At 40.9% G+C, this 19,145-nt stretch overlaps 1 protein-coding gene across 4 annotated transcripts in view; it reads right to left on the reverse strand.

Annotated features, from left to right (window-relative positions):
• fat3a (FAT atypical cadherin 3a) overlaps nucleotides 1-18,492 on the reverse strand; it is a 140,856-nt gene extending 122,364 nt beyond the window's left edge. For all 4 annotated transcript variants that reach the window (XM_077542102.1, XM_077542101.1, XM_077542100.1 and 1 more), the window contains exon 1: nucleotides 18,354-18,492. The gene's annotated coding sequence lies outside the window, so the exon portion shown is untranslated. The remainder of the gene's footprint in view (nucleotides 1-18,353) is intronic.
• Between the last annotated feature and the right edge of the window lie 653 nt (nucleotides 18,493-19,145).

The following is a 19,145-nucleotide window of genomic DNA, read 5'->3' on the forward strand; positions in this document are numbered from 1 at the left end:
TTGAAGGCAATTAACTTAGCTCACCAGTGATTGCACACTGTGTCTTGCTAAGAAAAATGAAAACAGAGGAAGAATATCAACATTTATTTACTTATAAACATAACATGGCACATGTGTCTTAATGCACCAATTTTCCTATATTTTGTTTAAAAATGAAATAGAATGTGCTACATGAAAAAAAATGCTGTTTTTAGTTCCCCAAATATTTCAAATAAGCAAATTTTAGAGCTGTCATTTTAATACTTTGATATTTGTGCTCATATTGGCTCATGCCTATTAGTACATTTTCCCGGTGTGTCTGTGGAAAATGCTCCTTGCTCTGCAGTGCGTGCACATTTCGAGCGGGCATGCCGCTTGGTGGTAAACCAGAAGAGCTACGAACAAAAACATTTTTTGTCAGTCAGCATAATAAACATATCCTTTAGGTATACATATGACTGTTATTATAAAATGCAAGTAAATTAATGTAAAATATCGGGATACGTATCGCCTTGAAGATCAAGTATTGGGATACATATGTATCGCAATACGTATCGTATCGTGACCCCTGTATCGCGATACGTATCGGTAAGGTTAAAAATATGGAAATTCAGACAAATTGTTTGGGAATTGAATTTCAATAGGTTGTCAGTCAGGCCTGTACACCTCGTGGCTGTATGGATATGTGAGGTCAGACGCTTATAAGAAGGCTTGGAACACAATCTTTGTTGTACTTCATCCAAATGTTTTTTGATGGGGTGAGGTCAGAGCCAGTTATAAAGGAAGTACAAAGGAGTCTTAAAAAAAACAAAACGTAATTGTGGTAATGCTTTGAATAAAGCTTTCGATTCAACTAATCTAACCACATTGTTTGTGTCCCCTCAACATTTCACAGTACAAATTTCTTCTCCTTATGTGAACTCTGGTGACCGTGCAAAATATTTTTAAGAATAACATTTGCCAAAAAAGTCCAGACGTGAGGGTCAAATATCCGGGGAGAAAGTAGCAAGGACTGACCAGACAAAGATTAACCAAAGTAATGGAAAGGCTAAAAGCTTTGAGAAAGAAAAGATCTATGTTGATCCCCAACATAAAAGCTCATCTGTGAAACATAGTGGAGGTCGTGTCATGACTTTGGCTTGCATGGCTTATTCTGGGACAGACGAAATAATCTTCATTGATGATGTAACACAAATAAATGGCAGCATCAAAACAAACTGAGACTACGGGAACGTTTTGTGGAGGAGTGAAGAAGTTTATCAGTGGCCACAACTTTGCTGATGTCACAGGCTTTCGGAGGATATCGAGCAAAACGATTTGAAACTATGTATTAAGACTTATTCACTGTATTGTATAGAAATTAATTTAAAACTTATACCGATATTCTTACTCATCTAAATTGTCTTTTTTTTTTTTCTTTTTCATTTGGGATAACATGATTTTCTGAATTGTTTTTAATGCTACGTTCTCACCAAAAGCGGGAGAAGGCGTTTCGGCGGCGCGTTTGCATTTTAGTCAATGGAGTACGAAAGTGCGTGGGGCGGCGCGGAGGATGCGTTTGGCGCGCTGGGACGCGGTGCGCAGCAGCAAAAATCCGCACATTCGTGACGAAAATCCGTATATTCGCCGGTTCAAAAAAATGTAACTTTTTTTTCGCTTTTTGCCTCACAGTAGCCAATCGGCTTCGAGTACGGGCTACGTCACACACAGCGTCCTCTCTATTGTCACCCCGAGCGCAACAACACGACCAACCGGGACAGAATGATGAGCAAGGAAGTGCTGGTAAGTCTGTTCACTTGCTAATTGCTGTTGAACTGTACCGAGGTAGCAGCAGTGTTTATCATCCATGCCAAAGCTATTTTTAGCACAAATGCCGGCCGCTAAAACTGCCACTAAAAAAGCGAAAGTGCTATCACGTACCTCAAAAAAGGAGAAAATCGTGCCACGGCTGTTTAGTCCCAGGAAAGAAGTGAAAGTAGTTGGCGATGCTCACTTTTTGTTGACTCGCTAAAGCGCTTCACTTCCTTGTTCACCAAGGGACACGCCTCCTCCGCTCCGGTGCGCACGAACGCGCGAATGAGCGGCAATCGTTCAGAAAAAAAAAACTGTACGCGTTGAAACGCTCGCGAAGGAAGCGTTCCAGTTCGCCTTTTCGGTTTTGGTGAGAACTCAGCATAAGAATGATAATCACCTTTTTAGTATCATAAGTACATGCGTAATTCAGGAAAGTTGCCCTCTGCATTTAACCCATCACAATTGGGAGCACAGTAAGCATGCACTGTTGCTGCCAAACACTTAGCCCCCCCCCCGGGGAACAGTTTAGGGTAGACTATCGGTGTCTGCCGTGTGCCTGGGGCGGATAATCCGCTTGACAAAACTGATTATTTGCCCTCTTGAACTGGTATCCCCATAGTGGCAAACGGCCATCTTAACCACTTGCCACAGCTGCCCGAAACTAAACCTAAACTCATCACTCGCCTATCAGTATCCTCCCCAGTCCTCCCCTGACTCACACTCAGTGTCCTTATCATGATCGCCAGAAGGAGTAGCCATCTTGTTTGTGAGAACTGACAACCTAAATATACAAATTGGATCTCTATTTCAAAGTTTCCTCGAGGGACGCCAGCCTTGAGTAGTTGTTACACTGTTAGGGGCTTTGGAGTTAAGTGCAGCCGCAACGATCATCAAAATAGACTCCAATTTCAATTATCGAAACATGTTTGCCACTTTGCGGTGGTACGCCAATGTCATTTCACATGAATTCCTGCAGAGAAATTGCCAATTTAGCCAATTCACGAGTCCCACTCCTGTCACTGCACCTGAACACCCCCCCCCCCCCCCCCCCCACACACACACACACACACACAACCCAACCTGCGCCTTCAGCGTTTTAGCGATCAATGATGGCCGAGTTTTACAAGGTCCAAATAAATATCTTCAAAACGGCACGTGTGAAATCACAAAGTCTGACAATTTCATCGCCTATTGATACAGAAGTGTCAGAATCACAATCATTCATCGTTTCCCGACGTGTCTCTGAAAGCTGCTCCTTGCTGTGCAGTTGTCACGTGCTGAAGGTTGGATCCCAAAGCGCAGACACAAATAAGATTGTAACTATTTACATCGAGAGGCGTGGAACAAACTTGACTAGCCGAGAAACAAAGAGAGTTGCACAGAGGAACAGAAAGTAATAATCCGGCGAAACATACACAATTCTCAGACTGCACCTATAGACAGTGAATCGATCTGATTGGTTGGAGCAAGTAAAGGACTAAAGAAAGACATCACCTAAAGGATTAAAGATTGACATCACATCGCCTAAAACTAGTTGAAACTAGATGATGGTTACATCAGTTCAAAACAGACACTTGACCTCAAATTTAACAGGTCATGAACTCAAACTTAACCCGGGCGTGGCCCCAGACATGACAGCAGTGCGCACACATTTTGACCAGACATAGCGCATGCGGTAAACCGGAATTTTTGATTGATTCATGCAGGCGTAGATACGTTTTGCAAGTTGCTTATCGTGTATATATTAGGGATGTCACGATAAGGGCAATATCGTGATATCGTCGTCCTGTTCACAATATTTAAAAGGAACACATTTGTTAAAAAAAAAAAGTCAGGTTGATTCCCATTTGTGCGGTTCTTGCACCCTCTAGTGGCTAGTTTATTAGTGCAATTTAATTTTCATTAGGGATGTTTTGGCCTTCTATGTTTAAAATCTATGCTAATTGTCAGATAAGAGGAACCTAATTTGCTTGTTAAGCAATCAATGTGTGCTTGCATTAGCAAGTAAGTGCCTCAATATTAGTAGAGATTGTAGGTGCTTTATATGCATTGCATTTATTTTTTATTTTTTTTGTATGAGCTCACATTTTTACAATATTGTGATCTTTTTTTTTAAATATCGCCAACCCCCCATAATATCGTGCTAATTATCGTATCGTCACCTTCATATCGTGATATCGTATCGTGATGTTTGGATATCGTTACATCCCTAGTATATATGCTACTCACTAGGGGTGTGAATTGCCTCGTACCTGACGATTCGATTCGTATCACGATTCACAGGTCACGATTCGATTCGATACCGATTAATCCCGATACGAATTTATAAGTCGATTGTTGCGATTTTTTTTCATTCAAATTTAGAAAATACTAATCAGTAAGCTTGTAGAGTGTAAGATTTATATGAAAATGTATTATTTATTTATCTGAAATTTCAGTCTTATAGAGGTTGTAATCTGTTTCATGTTTGAACAGCATTAAAATAAAATATTAAGGCTTAATGTTCCGTTCATCTAACATTCTTCCATGCTCAAGGTGTGAATCCTAAAAACAAAAACAAAAAAACAAAAAAAACAAAAAAAATCGATTCGGCGATATATCGCGATACTACATCGCGCGATTCTCGAATCTATTTTTTTTTTTTAACACCCCTACTACTCACTATTTATTGCATATACTGGACTGGCTTGTTGTGAATTTTTTATTAATCCCGCATCAACTTTAGTGACACTTCCACTGTGTAATTTCATCTAAAAGCAATTGTTAATCATTTCGGCTGAACTAAGTTATGCTAATTACTGCACATGGCAATTGAACAAACACAATTCATGATTTACAGCCAGCTATTAGGCAGCCGCACTGGGAGAATTGAGTTTTTTTTGTTTTTGTTTTTAAAGGAACTTTTCCCGCCATGTGCCTGTCAGAAGCTCAGAGCTGCACGGCTCACAGCACGGTTTCAGTGCGGGTGCGTGCGCGTGCTGGTGCTGGTGTGTGTGCACTAACCGCCCGTAACATGCCTGCACGCATGCGTCTGGTGGTTACGTGGAACTGCGCTAAAAAGAGCGAGAGGGAGCAAGAGAAGGGGCCAGCGAAATGTTAATGAGGGCAGTCGGATGTGAACAAACAGCTTCCAGCCCGATGAATCCATTCAGACAAAGACAGAAACACAGACAGAGAGCGATAGCCGCTGCAGGAGGAACTTCAGGGGTCAAACGCTCACATTTGAATAGAAATGGACGCAGATGAGCAAGCGACTTTAAGCCGCCCTCGATGTCTGCGTTTTGTGCGGATCTGGGACGTTATTCATTGCAGCTTAAAATATTTAATAATATGATTGTGGTCACAGTTTTTGCTTTTGGTATAGTTTTGACTGTTGATATAATTGCTTGTATAATTAGGTTAAAAGGGAAGGGATGAGGCAGACAGACATTTGACGCATCATTCGGATTTGGGACAGTCTGAGTTTAAAACTAGGAGAGCTTTTAATGAGGAGACATTACTACTTTCCGCATGCTAATTATAATTATATATTTTTTGTAGAGAAATGTATTTTAAACCAGAGATGGGCAACTTAAATAATAGAGGGGGCCACAGTTTTTGTTTTGTTTTTTATCAGATGTATAACAAAAATGTCATCTTAAATATGGTCTATTGACGATTATTTTAACAATCAGTTAATCTGCCTATTTTTTATTTTTTTTTTGTCAATTATTTGATGAATCGTGTCCTTTTAAAAGCAATTTGCATCCATTTATTCAAACCAGGACATTATTTCAAATTGATTAGACAGAAAATGCACAAAAATGCATAAATGAAGTATGATTCTGTCACATGTCAGAAAATAGGTATAGACCGATCATCGGCCGGGCTGATTATCGGTGCCGATATTTGGCATTTTGACAAATATGGGTATCAGCCTTTTTACCATTCTGAAGGCCAATATTTCAAACATATTTCGAACATATTCTGACAACTGTCTGCGAAGATCTTTTGAAACTTTTTATGAACCCGGTTGAAAACTCCAAACGAGCTTCGTTCGCATGCATTTGTTGCACAGTAACAGGAACTTTTCATTTATGGATCTATTTCAATTCCTATACTTTTTATTTAAAAAAAAAAAAAAAAGTTTAAAAAAATGTTAAAATGTTGGAAAACTTTATTTACAGTAGACAACTTTAGGGAACTATTTACTTGTTTGGTATTTAATGTAGCTTAACATGCTGATGACCCTGGAAGCTCCCTGCAATTTAAAAAAATAAATAATTTTTTTGTTATAATTTTTAAACAAAGCTGTCAATATAGTTTAAAATGAAAAGAAAAATTACATTATTTTTTTTTTATTTTGACACTAACATTTTCTCTTCTACTGTAAATGAATATCGACTTGAAATGTCAGTCATCGTCCTCCATGACTACTAATAATCGGTATCAGTATCGGCCTTGAAAAAGCCATATCGGTCTATCACTATCAGAAAATACGCAAAAATGTTGATCATTGATTTGATCATCGAGGCAAATGTTTGCCTTCATGGAGGAGTGCAGAAGTCGGAAAATATTTACTGTTGAAAATTTGAAATTGAAACAATCAATTGACTGACAAAAATAATTATCGATTACATTGAATAATCGATATGTTGTGACTTGTAATTGTTGCACCTCTACATTCTACTCTTACTCCAACCAAAGTTGGAGTTGGCTCCAGTTATATTATGTAGATTTCAAAACATTCTCACTGTCATGGCATGCGCCTGTTAAAGTGTCTGTTTATAAAACATGATGTCCGCGATGTCAACATAATCCTTTACCTGTACCTGTTGCTTCTCTGTGTCAGACTGTACAGTCTCACTAGCGGAAAGGTCCGGAATGACACTGCCACCGGGGTAATCCCGCTTCCACGAGTCATTTTTTAAAGTCTGCAGTTTGTTTTACCAAAATGTCATTATCTATAGACATCGATGATATCGTCAAACTGAAGTTATGCTGTACACAAAACCACTAGCTGTGTGCGTGTCATTACAAAGAAAACAAAAAAAAAGTTGGGCTAATGAATGAATGTTAACGGAATGCTGCTGTTCTTCCTGTCAGATTAAATATTCGTTCTGTTATGAAGACAGTTTTGTAATTCAGCTCACACCTAGATACTGGATTAATGCTAGACTCAAGTATTATATTTTGATCCTGTTTGGTTGGGTTAACTGAATTTTTCGTTCTGACATGAAAAACCTTTGTCATTCACAGAGAGATTTCTGTATTTGTGCTCACTGCCAAGACGGGACTTTGAGAAGCGATAAGGATTTTAAGGAAGTTCAGAGCCTCGCTCACCATCCATGACAGCCTGCCGGGATTAAGCAGGTGTTTAGAGTTTACTGATGTCTGGTCTTTTACAACATTTCAAGATAAAATACTTTATTCCTCATGCATGTTTGCCTTCACCTGCCAAGCCTTTCATAGCAGCCAGGCACATTTCACACAAAAAAAAAAAAATCTGCTTTCTTCTTCTCCCCAAAAGCACAAAGATGGAAATATTCTGCGATGCTACAAATACTCTGGCTTTCTGACTGTTCGGCTAATCAGTGAGGCTGATACTTCATTTTCTTGAATATACTGGGTCTCTAATCTGTTTTCATTGCAAATTAGCAAATAACATGTAATTACTACTAAAAGAACATTCGAAGAATGCAACACTAGCTCAGCTGCAAACACTGCATGGTTTGAAAATTGCTTCTATCTATCTATCTATCTAGATAGATAGATAGATAGATAGATAGATAGCTAGATAGCTACTACTAGATAGCGTCCTACTAGGTTGGACGAGGAATATTTGAACGTTTCAGTCAGTCAAGCACTTTCGGTTAGCATGAGAGGCACTTCATCCTCTGGAAAGAGTCTTTTACGCTAATGTATGAAAATAATCCCTGTAAATATGCCCAAGGGTGAATTAAGTATACTCATTTAAGCCAAACATATAATTACAAAATCTGGTTTATGTTTAAAAAAATAAGAAGCTTTCATAGTAGCTTAGCTTGCGGCATTTCTCTGGCGGGTAGCTTCAATGTGGTGAAGTGCCATTTAATGAAGAATCATTTGTAGCTCTGCTCACTACATTTTGCAAATAGCTTGCCCAAACACTGGCAACAGTGGTTCATCTAAAAATACGTAAATGTGTCACGTAATATTAGCAGAGAACACCGCAATAACCAATGAATTCTGACTTTAATGCACACTCAACACTTTAGCATAAACTTTGTTACTGCTTGCCGTTTGTCTCACTGTCTTCACTAAGACATACTTGCCAACTCCTCCGATTCAGGCGGGAGACTCCCGAATTTCAACCGTAACCGATGTAACTGATGTAAACAGCAGCTAATTTCAACTGGTAATACGCTATGTGATGTCAGGAATCTTTTAATCTCTTTATCTAGTCAACAGCCAATCAGATATCAGATCCATGTTAGTACTGGTACCCACATGTCTAGCCACAACCAATCAGATCGATTCACTGTCTATATAAGCTGTCTGAGAAATGTGTGTTTTTGTCGGATTATTACCTCTGTTCCTCTGTGCAACTCTCGTTGTTTCTCGTCTAGTCAAGTTTGTTCCACGCCTCTCGATGTGAATAAATAGTTAAAATCTTATGTGTCCACATCTCACACTGTCTTTTTTCTTTTCTTTTTTCCCCCCGAAGAGCTGTAGATATACACAAAAACTTAAAAAGTGTAAGAGACGTGAGAAAAAGCCACTCTAAATTATTAGAAAAATTGAACCAGTCTGTGATTTTTGCTATTCAATGTGTTTTGATGAGGCACAAAACGCACATCTTGACTTGCGCCTCTGCGCCTATTTTGAGCCTTACATCTACCAAAAGTATGATTTGAAATTCATAGAGCTCTTATGGCGGACCCTTGGAGTGGTACCAATAACTTGTAATAAACTTCTCTTATGTCTGGACAGCTACTGTCCTTCTTGATCACATTTGATGCGTAAAGAAAGGACACCAGCGCCTTCAGGCTACAGAATCTCTTTGACCAGTTACAGGCAGAACAGATTTCTGACTCTCGTCAAAGTACCCCTTAAAGCTCCAAACAACCCAAATCTCCCAGTGTACGAACTGCTTCAAGAAAACACAATCATGTTATTTAAAACAAGAACGATGTATATATTTTTTTTCATTCTCAGCCTGTTTGTAACCTTTTTAGTCTGAGAGAATCTTTTCACTAGGTTTAAAAGGGATTCTGCACAAAAGTAAAGCAACGCGTTAGTAGAAAACCAAGCGGGACTCGCATTTTTTTTAGTGTGTAATGCTCGCAAAAATCAGGTCATAGGAAATATGTTCTTAAAGAGCACTACAAGTACAATTAGAAAATGAAAAGAAACAGAGAACAGTGGAGAAGGATTGACAATGCTTGTTCATATTTGAAGGAAAGGAACAATACAGGCACCGCTTATATTTGGACACCATTATATTGTTCAGATTCACCAAAATGCTGTAGTTCAGACCTGGGCAAAATAAATTGTCCATTTTTTTTAACCTGAAACAGAGAAATTATTAAGTTACGTGATATTGTCAAGTGTTGATGACATTGGCTAGTTTGAAGCATGCGCACTACGGTGCCCCATAGAGACCACACTTCGCAGGACGACCACCACTTACTACATGCGCTAAGTTTCCCATTCATGTCAAGCTTCTGTAAGGTGCTGTGCGATGTACCGAATATAATTATGGAATAGAATTAGCGAGTACTAGATCTACGATTAGATATTTAAAAAAAAAAAAACACAAGTACGCACCCCTCATTTTAAGTTTTGATAACCTCTTCATTACATTTTTAATAATAAAATAAATAAATGTTACGAACTGTAAATAATGAACCACTGCACCAATTTGTGAAAGCAACCTCTACAAAAAGGTTAACAGCCATCTCACGGTCTCCTATCTGAATACGAATCACGTATGGATGGAGCGTCATACACCACTGACAACCACTTGGTGAAAAATTACAGCCAGAGAACGTGAAAACATGAAGCCTGTGAAATAACCCCCCCCCCCCCCACCACCCCTGTTCCTTCTCTCAAACACACATGCCTCAAGCTAAAGCCACACTTTGCTGCTGACTAGGCACTTTCTCTCCACTTGACTGGCTCGGGAATTCCCCGCCCCCTCCGCCAATTACTACCTGGTGCACATGTATTGCTTTCCGCCTGAGTCTGTGTGTCACGTATGTGGGTGATGTTGATGTTATTTCTGTACTAAATACTAACTAGCTTCGATACTTTTAATGACTGGTTTTAATGACTTTTAATGAACTGTTCGTTCGTTGCCGCGACAGGATGGACGTTCACACGTCATGTGTCCCGGGCCACACAGTTCAGCCTTTAATAACATTGACTGTCACTAATATGTGTATTTTTGGGTTTTGTGTTGTTTGTGTGGTAAAGTAAAGCTTCGAAAACGGAGAGAAAAAAAAAATCATTGCCATTGCAACCATGGAGCACTCAAATCACAAAATGTAACGCCCAGAAAACTAAAGAGGACGATATTACTGTATCGGTGTCAAAATCTTAATACCGCCCAACCCTAACAGACAGACAGACAGACAAGTGAACATTCTATCAAACAGTAGGCCAGGACAAGGGTTTCTAATTAATAACTGTGATATACAGTTCTACAAGCAACCGACTGACTTGCCAACATCCACCTACTGTCACCACCCATCTGCTCTGGTGTCAACGGAGCCAAGAATACACAGCAGCAAAAAGAAAGAATATCTGTCTGTCTGCACATTCCAACATAGATTTACATACATCCTGGGTAGATAGTGGATTATGGAATCATCTGAAGCTACTGGCACCTATCCGATACGGAAACGACAGCGACAGAAAATTGACACTCTTGTCAGATGAACTGCACAACCTCCGTTGCGCTTTGCAATGTCTAAGCATGGCACCGCTACCCATGTTTTGCCCGTTCATGACCTGGAGCATGATTTTCAGCTCAATTAGACACAGTTCCAGGCCACTTTATGCGATCCCGTCACTGCGACCACATTGTGTGCACATGCACAAAGAGCTGCAAAATCCCAAATCATGCCTTGTGCTCACGTCAAAGACGAGGTTTGGCTTGTTGACATTGATGGTGAAAGGCTGAGCTCCCGATTGTCTCCAAATGTGGTATTTTAAAAATAAATATTAGAATTAAATTAGTATTAGCTGAAGGACAATACATCACCAGTAATGACCCTTTTCAGTAGTTAGAAAGGGAGATGTTATAATTATGTTTTGCACACCGGCAAAACCTTCATCTATCTATGCAAGAATGAGACACCTGTCTTTGCGTTGCCGAAAACTGAGAAAATTATTGGCGGTGTGCATGATTAAACATAAAGAGGTTTGGTGAATTTATGTGTCCTGATAAGAGATAATGGTCCTCTTTAACGGCATACTGTTTGTATAATTAATTTGAGCCTGATAACAATCACAGCTTCATTTCCTGAATTGGCTCATGGTCAAGTACAGTAACTGCCAGTGGGGCACAGTTTATACAGTAGTAGTAGTAGTAGTAGTAGTACTCTGGACCTTCTGCCACAAATTTAGACAACTGACAAATGCTACCTGAACGCTGTAAAGACAGCGCAAACATTAAGAAATTGCATCCCTCATAATATCGCATCACTGCCACCAGCATGATGAACAGCCCGGTCGTGTTAGGTTACACTCGTACTCGATTCAAACAGTTGACAAAATTCGGACCCTAGCAACACACAAAGAGCTTCTTTATTATGTGTCTCACATGTCAGCACCTCTCTTGTCAGATCAAATCAGTCTAGCCATGAGTTAACCTTTTATCATTGAGGCTTTTTTTTCAGCACAGACATGCAGCTGACTGGTTGTCACACCATTCTTTTATGTCCTAAAGTCCGAGATGACACCGCCTGTTTGGCATCTATAATAATCAGTGTTGGGCAAATTCATTGGAAAAGGTAGCGCAGATTGTGTTTGAGCAATAAACATAATTACATGCATTAAAGTAAAGCATTTAATAAATGTTATATTTTTTGCACGTCAAAATATCAGGGTCTTTTTTTTCCCCATTTTAAATTATGCAACTAATTAACAAATTAGAAAAAGAGTAAGATGAGAGCATGCAGTGGATCAAAAAAAAAATTGTGGAAGACATCCTCATAACTTTATATGTAGAAACAATTAACACATAACGTGCTCTTCAAATGTGGCGGGCAAAAAAATGTTAATAAAAGGCCTTTTTAACTGATAAATCATGATTGATCAATATTCTAAGATGTGATTAATGTGATGAAAACATTTACTCGTTTGACAGCTCTAGTATAGTCACTAATTGCTTTGCCAAAAAAGTAGCTGAGTTTTAGTCACTGAATTATCCATCCATTCATTTTCTTCACCGCTTATTCCTCACTTGGGTCACGGGCGGGGGGGGGGGGGGTGCTGGAGCCTATCTCAGCTAGATCTGGGCAGTAGGCGGGGCACACCCTGGACTGGTTGCCAGCCAATCGCAGGGCACACACAGAGACGAACAACCATCCACACTCACAAGCACACCTAGGGACAATTCGGAGCACCCAATTAACCTGCCATGCATGTCTTTGGAATGTGGGAGGAGACCGGAGTACCCGGAGAAGACCCACGCAGGCACGGGGAGAACATGCAAACTCCACCCAGAAAGGCCGGAGCCTGGACTCGAACCCGAGTCCTCAGAACTGGGAGGCGGACGTGCTAACCACTCGATCACCGTGCCGCCCGTCACTGAATTACTCCTTCATAAATATTATCAATGAAAGTAATTATTGTGCTATCTTTTTGAAAAACCCTCAAATATAAAAAAATATATATATAAATCAAATATCACTACTCATTTTCACTTGTGCTCTTTTAAATGGGATGACACGAACATAAAAAGGAGCTGTGGAAAATGAAAGATGAAAATGGTTCTCTCAAAAGAGTCACAACGACACCCCGCCCCCGAGCCGTAGTTTGGACACCACCGGTCTAAATGAATATTGTTGTTAATCATTGATGGCAAAACCGATACGGCACATCGCCATTGTCGTCCTTGGCCACATGTACAAGCAGACAGTGTTTCGGCAGGCTCATTGTGAGGCCAGGCAGTCTCACAAAAGAGACTCAAAATGCTCCGTGCTCGTACGAAAACGACAAAGACGGACAATAACCGCTGAACCGCCGCCGTTCAACAGCATTCCAGCAGTTGTTGAGAACAATAGCGGGACCTTGCACACCAACACGCACACGCACTCACACTATGCAACCGCTCCAACACCGGGGAAGGAGCAGCATCCAGCAACTCAACACGTAACAGGCGCCCCCCAGCTTGTATGGAGAGGGGAACCAAAAGAAATCCCCCAACTCACTCTCTCTCCTACACACTCAAGACTGAGGGAGGGGGGGCTTTTCAGAGTGCTGGCATTTGGCACGAACAGACGCTCACAAAGCCCTCGGGACCCCGGAGATGAAGGAGAAATGTGGGGGAGGGTGGAGGAGCAACGGAGAGGAGGGGGGGTAGCAGTAATGCCATTTCCAAGCAGGCAGCCTGTGGAGCGAGGCGCTCGGGGAGAATGAGAACAAAACGAACAGAGAGGGACGGCCTCTCCTCCTCCTCGCGGAGGTCACTGTGCTTGGCAGAGAGGTCGGCCGCTGCAGCAAGAGGGGACGCGCAGCAGCCCTCGTCAAAATCTGCATGTACTGTATACATCTGCGGCGATTGTTAAGACTCGGTAAATCCACGTTGTTCACCGGAAGGCAAGGAGCGACCTCTCGGCAATATGCCGACGAGGGTTGCTCACTTGGCCACATGCTAACGCCGCGTCTGGAAAAATATATTGAGATCGCAATCGACATCAAAGTGAGTCTTCGGGCTCAAGTCAAGCAAATGAAAGAAGTCAAGTACAAGAGAAAACAATGAGAAGTACAGTAGTTTATATTACGGCGCGACTGACTTAGTCATGTAGCTGATATCAGCTGTTTGAAAATAGGCAAAAACCATCCAGATATTTCTTTCTGCTGTACATTTAACAAATAAACAACACAAAGTATAGACCCTTTCATGGCCTACGTCACGATGACATCATGGTCTTTACTGGAGGCAAAAACAACCGCTGGAGGCAGTGAAGTGCAGCTAGAAGTAAACAACGCTGGTTGTCTGTAGTAAATGTCGTCTTGTTGTGTTTTTGGTTGGCAGAACCGTGGACCAACAAAAACTTCAATTTCTATCGCATCCCAGCCTCTGCCAGTCAAGTAATCGCAGACGGCTTAAACGCGATTAGGTGAAAGGACTGGACTGTCTGAGACAATCATCAACAATGCTCGTGTTTGCAGCGCACACTTCATATCAGGTAAGATTTAACGATCAGCTTCAGCTTGGACAACGATATGGGCTAGAATTAGTTGTGATTGAAATGACTTAAGTTAGTCATTATTTGTGGGATTCTTGTTACAAAAAGTCCGTGTTTACGTGCTACATGCGCGAATGCTAACCGCTAGCTAACCAAACGTGAGCTGTATGTTTCAGTTTTGTCAAGGCGAAAGCACCCACAATGGTTCCGATAACTTGTTGTCAAATCTTTGTAGGAGAGGTACATGCCTCGTATATCCTCGTCTTCTGTCCCTGTCGTTGACTTGGCAGCACTTGCGACCGCACGACACAAAAGTCCTCGCTCAAGTTGTTTGAAAATTGTGAGGGTGGAGTTCGCGCTGAGCTAGTGACGTGTAAAACCGAAAAAGGCGGGGTTAGTGACATGTAAAACCAACCTGCTGAAACAGCCCATTTGAGAGTGCTGTTTGAGCTAATGTGATACAAACGCCCATTGGAAAGGGAAACATGGGTCGTTTATTTCACAACTTTTGGGGACTTAGTCAAGTTATGGTAAGTCATACTTATGTCAAAACCCCCCGCCAAAAGTGAACATTTCATATGAGGGCACCTTTAAACACAAGTTAATTTGATAACTGCGGCATAACAGCTTTTGGTGAAAGGCTGTAAGGCAAATAGTAGCCAATGGCCCTGTAACCCACTAGACTAGATCCAGCCATGTACTAGTGTTTTTGTTTTTTTTGACACCCTCCCTTCTCAGCCCAGGGAATGTGGCTTTCACAAAACAGTTATATACTCTTGTAAACATTTGCTGTGTGGGTAAAGATTTAATACAGATGAGTTGATTATTTCGGACAGTCAGTCACACATTTTGAAACTCTACAGTTTGACACCATTGGAAATTACAACCACAATAATAAACATGAATAATTTAATACCTCACAGATACTGTCCATCACGAGTGGGCATTTATACAAACAGAATATAATCTCATACCATTAATAATTCATTGTATTGTGGAAATACGGCACAACTAACAAAAAATTGTTTCAATTAGGGTATAAATTAATGGCTGTAGACTCACTAGTGACGCTTCCGTTCAACCACGGTGGAGGAAAATTTCAACAAAATCTGTCAGTTAATTAGTAGATTGTATGAATTTAGTTATTCCATCTGTGTGGTTTGTTTACGCCAACACACTGCATGCTGGCTTTAATCCATTACAAATGCTGCCAAACAGACTCCTAAAGTGATATTTTTTTTCAAGAGCTGTCTCGAACCAGATCCAATATTCAATACTGCGCCCGCAACAAGCACATTTGACCCATTAGTACAGTAACCCGACCTACGCGAATAAGATCTGAAATCCAACCCCAAACCGCAAAGAAATGTGCCAGTACCCGATTTAATGAAGCTGTTGTCAAGGCAAATGTGTCTGTTGCTGCTTTGATTATGGTTATTTAGCTACATTGATGAGCCCACAATCCTTGCGTTGCTTCACCCAATCTCATTAAAACAAATCACCCAGAATTTTTTATTTTTTTTCCCCAATGAATCAATCCATCCATTTTGCCAATCACAGGGGAAATCAAGTATAGATGGGAAAACTATTGACGCTCACATTCAGCTTCTTGGGCCTAACATGCGTGTTACTGGAATGTGGAAGGGACCCAAGAGGACCAAGAGAAATCTTGTAAAGCAAAGCAAAAACATATCGCAAGAAGGCTGGAGAAGAGTGAAAAAATGCAAAACCTCAGAAATGTGAGGCATGCATGCTAAGTGAGCGCTTGAAAACCAGGATGCCCATAATTAAAAAAGAAAAAAGAAAAATGTATAACCGGATTATTTTTGAAATGTCTGGAATTTGTTTTGATCTTTTTTTTTGAATGAAACAATTCCTTATCCATCATTATTTCAATAACTGCCCTATTATCCAAATATGGCCATAATCAATAATATAAAAAAAATGTACATGATAAAATCCTTGATGCCACCCCTTGAGATATCAAAGTGTCCATATATTCCACAGAACAAAATATCAGTTTTAGTAAAACTATGCGACTGCGTTATGTTATAACTAGTGTTGTTCTGATACCGATACTGGTATCGGCAGAGGCGCCGATACTGCATTAAAACAGTAGTATCGGTGAGTACTCACAAGTAACATGCTGATACCATTAATTCCAACGCTAATCTAGGATTTTGGATGCAGCATCTTGTGTCTTGCTCGTGCACGACATTCATCGATATGTGACATGTTAACGATCTAAGATATCCTATTGGCCCTTGAATGCTCTGAACCAAAAGCTTTTCATTGTTGAGAAAAAACAACAACTTAGGTATCGGTACGGTATCGTATCGGCCAATACTGCAAAGCTGGGTATTGGAATCGGTATCGGGGGCCAAAAAAACGGTATCGGAACAACACTAGTTATAACTACTAGGAATGTAACGATATCCAAACATCATGATACGATATTATCACGATATGAAGCGCACGATACGATAATTATCACGATATTGTGGAGAGGTCGGCGATATTTAATTAAGGTCCCAATATTGTAAAAAAATAAAATAAAAAATACAGCAATGCATATAAAGCACCTACAATCTCTAATAACAATATCGAGGCACTTACTTGCTAATGCAAGCACACATTGATCGCTTCACAAGCAAATTCGGTTCCCCTTTATTTGACAATTAGCATAGATTTTAAACACCGAAGGGCCAAAACATCCCCAATGAAAATTAAATTACACGACAAAACTAGCCACCAGGGGGTGCTAGAACTGCACAAAGGGAAATCAACCTCACTTTTTTTTTTTTTTTTTTTTTTTAAACAGATGTGTTCCTTGTAAATATCGTGAACATGACGACGACATTGTGGCAATTTTTAGTATCACGATATCACGATATTGCCCTTATTCCTACATCCCTAATAACTACACCTTCCCAACATGTCAAGCAGGAGTAAACTTAAATCTTTGAAGAACATCAAATGCTTTAAAAAAATTCATTGGGGCGAGTATGATAAACACCTGCAGGCTCTCCTAAGTTACGTGCCGGCAACACGACGGAGGCCACCGCAAGGACGCAAGTCTGCCGCGAGCCGAGCCGATCTCCAGCCTGTGCAAAGCTGCTGAAAGCGAGAGCGCCTGATAAAGGAGGTGCAAGGATAAGAGGTGATGGGTGGAAGAGGAGGGAGGTGATAGGGACAGAAACGAGGAGGAGCTGTAAACATGAGAAGGCCCGCCGAGCAGCCGTTACAGCTGTGCGCTTGTTTGGATGCCTGCCAGTTGAAAGGTGAGAAGATGACGCTTAACACACAAAGCAGATGTACTCTTTTATATATATACACACACACAGCGCATATGATGTATGTTGTAATCAGAGAAGCCACGCTGAACACGAAATAACCTCATCAGAAATTGGTCTCGTGCGCCCTGATGGATTTTGCAGAAACCAGACTGTAAATATTCCCGTGCCGCCAAAGCAAGCCCCTCTAATGACTGCTTGCTAACCTTCATGATGGAGATCCGTGGGACGTTTCAGACCAGCCCCAGTTGTTGCGCCCATTATACGTGTCTGCAGCAGCTACAGGCAATTTTGCAGGGCTCACTATGAGACCAAGTGTCTTTAAAAAAAAAAAAAAAAAAAAAAAGGTTGACTTTTTGAAATTATTAATTGACATCAGTACTAATAATAAGCAAATGCAACCGAAACCATTGATAATCAAGACGATGTATCCAACATACACCTGCCTCCATGGAATCCTCTCAATCTGAGCGCCCCTTACGCGTTTAGCTGTAGTTTATCCCACAAGGCCTACATTATTATTCAAAAAACACACAAAAAAAAAACACACACACACAAGGTTGTGGTCCGGATGGCGCCCGGACTCGGACAGTCCCACGCGACATGCTCAGCTCCCAATCATCAGCAATCACCTCTCATCTGCTCTTCCTCCACCCCAGTTTATTCAGGACACACGCTGCTGCAGGACTTCATTTACACTATTAGATTGGACATCACACCCTTGATCGTCCATCGCGTCCACAACATCACAAGTATTCATTTCCAATCCAATCCAATCAATCGCATCACTCGTCGCAGAAATCCGCGTTTGCTCCTCATTCATGCCCGGCGCACGTCCGCGTGCACGTTCGGAACTTCGCGTGAATCGCCGAAGAAAAGAAATGCGGCTCGAGCCGCCGGGACTTGCCTGCACATGCTGCGGAATATCCTGGTGGGGAAAGTCCGTCTTGACTTGTGCTTAAGCATCCACGGCGGTGCAACTGGAAATGAACGCACAGCGACCGCTTCACCGAGTGGTGGCTGGCTGGCTCCGCCGCGAGCGAGCGTTCGCGGGCACAGCGCAGCCTGCCGGAGAAACAACAGACTGTCTTTGCTCGTTTGAAGAAGCCCAGGCAGACATTCTATAACAGGGGTGTCAAACTCATATTAGCTCAGGGGCCACATGTAGGAAAATATATTCGCAATTGGGCCGGATCGGTAAAATTGTAAAATAATTTGTAAAACATTGCCGTCAATTACATGCAGATTTTCGCTATTTGTGGGCCAGCCCTAAATTGTGGGGCGCATCTGTACAAATATTGTCCTAAAATTTTTTTTGCATAAACCTGTATATTGTTCACTGATTGTGTGCCGGGTGCCGTTAATGAAGTTATAAGGACGTTAATCCTTGTCATATGTGTAGTTGGATGTGTCTTATTCAGCATGTTTGTGTTTGATTCATGTTTTTATTTTTTAAACAAACTAACTTTAAATTGTGTTTAAAATAACGACATTCAGAGCAATTCCATGTACAAGATGCATTGCTCAACTGAGCCTTACTTGTGTAATTATGAATTTATAAGCTTTGATTGTGGCCGGCTGATTAATTGGGCCGACAGTCTTTTTTTTTTTTTTTTTTTTTTTTTTAACTTTACAAAACCATCTCGCGGGCCGGATTAAACCCCATTGCGGGCCTAATCCGGCCCCCGGGCCTTATGTT

Source organism: Festucalex cinctus, chromosome 13 (genome assembly GCF_051991245.1).
Source record: "Festucalex cinctus isolate MCC-2025b chromosome 13, RoL_Fcin_1.0, whole genome shotgun sequence".
Taxonomy (NCBI): domain Eukaryota; kingdom Metazoa; phylum Chordata; class Actinopteri; order Syngnathiformes; family Syngnathidae; genus Festucalex; species Festucalex cinctus.